We start from the raw sequence: 2,799 nt of genomic DNA, 5'->3' as shown, positions 1-2,799 counted from the left end.
CGGTATGTGGTATTACGATATATCGTATTACGTTATGTAGTATGACATTGTAACGTATAACGTTATATACTATTAGCTTATGACGTATAACATACATAACTATTATATAGTACTACGTTTTAACGTATAACGTTATATACCATTACGTTACAAAGTATAACGTTATGTGGTATTAAGATATAACGTATTACATTATGTACTATTACACTATAACGTATAACGTTATATACTATTAGCTTATGACGTATAACGTTATGTAGTATTACGTTATAGCGTATAACGTTATGTAGCATTACATTATAACGTATAACGTTATGTGGTATTACGATATAACGTATTACGTTATGTAGTATTACATTATATCTTATAACGTTATATACTACTAGCTTATAACGTATAGCGTTATATACTGTTACGTTATATCGTATAACGTTATATAGCATTACGCTATAACGTATAACGTTATGTGGTATTACGATATAACGTAATACGTTATGTAGTAGGACATTGTAACGTATAACGTTATATACTATTAGCTTATAACGTATAACGTTATATAGAGTTACGTTGTAACGTATAACGTTATATAGCATTCCGTTATAACGTACAACGTTATGTGGTATTACGATATAACGTATTACGTTATGTAGTACGACATTGTAACGTATAACGTTATATACTATTAGCTTATGACGTAAAACATTATATAGCATTACGTTATAACGTACAACGTTATATAGCATTACATTATAACGTATAACGGTATGTGGTATTACGATATAACGTATTACGTTATGTAGTATTACATTATAACGTATAACGTTATATAGCATTACATTATATCGTATAACGGTATGTGGTATTACGATATAACGTATTACGTTATGTAGTATTACATTATAACGGATAACGTTATATACTATTAGCTTATAACGTATAACGTTATGTAGTATTACGTTATAGCGCATAACGTTATAGAGCATTACGTTATAACGTATAGCGTTATGTGGTATTACGATATAACGTATTACGTTATGTAGTATGACATTGTAATGTATAACGTTATATACTATTAGCTTATGACGTAAAACATTATATAGTATTACGTTATAACGTACAACGTTATATGGCATTACATTATAACGTATAACGGTATGTGGTATTACGATATAACGTATTACGTTATGTAGTATTACATTAAAAAGTATAACGTTATATACTATTAGCTTACAACGTATCACGTTATGTACTATTACGTTATAACGTATAACGTTATATAGCATTAAATTATAACGTATAACGGTATGTGGTATTACGATATAACGTATTACGTTATGCAGCATTACATTATAACGTATAACGTTATATACTACTAACTTATAACGTATAACGTTATATAGAGTTACGTTATAACGTATAACGTTATATAGCATTACGTTATAACGTACAACGTTATGTGGTATTACGATATAACGTATTACGTTATGTAGTACGACATTGTAACGTATAACGTTATATACTATTAGCTTATGACGTAAAACATTATATAGCATACGTTATAACGTACAACGTTATAGAGCATTACATTATGACGTATAACGGTATGTGGTATTACGATATAACGTACTACGTTATGTAGTATTACATTATAACGTATAACGTTAGATAGCATTACATTATAACGTACAACGGTATGTGGTATTACGGTATAACGTATTACGTTATGTAGTATTACATTATAACGGATAACGTTATATACTATTAGCTTATGACGTAAAACATTATATAGTATTACGTTATAACGTACAACGTTATATGGCATTACATTATAACGTATAACGGTATGTGGTATTACGATATAACGTATTACGTTATGTAGTATTACATTAAAAAGTATAACGTTATATACTATTAGCTTACAGCGTATCACGTTATGTACTATTACGTTATAACGTATAACGTTATATAGCATTGAATTATAACGTATAACGGTATGTGGCATTACGATATAACGTATTACGTTATGTAGTATTACATTATAACGTGTAACGTTATATACTTTTAGCTTATAACGTATAACGTTATATAGTGCTACGTTATAACGTATAACGTTATAGAGCATTACGTTATAACGTATAGCGTTATGTGGTATTACGATATAACGTATTACGTTATGTAGTATGACATTGTAATGTATAACGTTATATACTATTAGCTTATGACGTAAAACATTATATAGTATTACGTTATAACGTACAACGTTATATGGCATTACATTATAACGTATAACGGTATGTGGTATTACGATATAACGTATTACGTTATGTAGTATTACATTAAAAAGTATAACGTTATATACTATTAGCTTACAACGTATCACGTTATGTACTATTACGTTATAACGTATAACGTTATATAGCATTAAATTATAACGTATAATGGTATGTGGTATTACGATATAACGTATTACGTTATGCAGCATTACATTATAACGTATAAAGTTATATACTACTAACTTATAACGTATAACGTTATATAGAGTTACGTTATAACGTATAACGTTATATAGCATTACGTTATAACGTACAACGTTATGTGGTATTACGATATAACGTATTACGTTATGTAGTACGACATTGTAACGTATAACGTTATATACTATTAGCTTATGACGTAAAACATTATATAGCATTACGTTATAACGTACAACGTTATAGAGCATTACATTATGACGTATAACGGTATGTGGTATTACGATATAACGTACTACGTTATGTAGTATTACATTATAACGTATAA

Source organism: Bombus pyrosoma, unplaced genomic scaffold (assembly GCF_014825855.1).
Source record: "Bombus pyrosoma isolate SC7728 unplaced genomic scaffold, ASM1482585v1 HiC_scaffold_4725, whole genome shotgun sequence".
Classification (NCBI taxonomy): domain Eukaryota; kingdom Metazoa; phylum Arthropoda; class Insecta; order Hymenoptera; family Apidae; genus Bombus; species Bombus pyrosoma.
The sequence above is the reverse complement of the archived record's forward strand: the minus strand, read 5'-3'. Positions refer to the sequence as shown.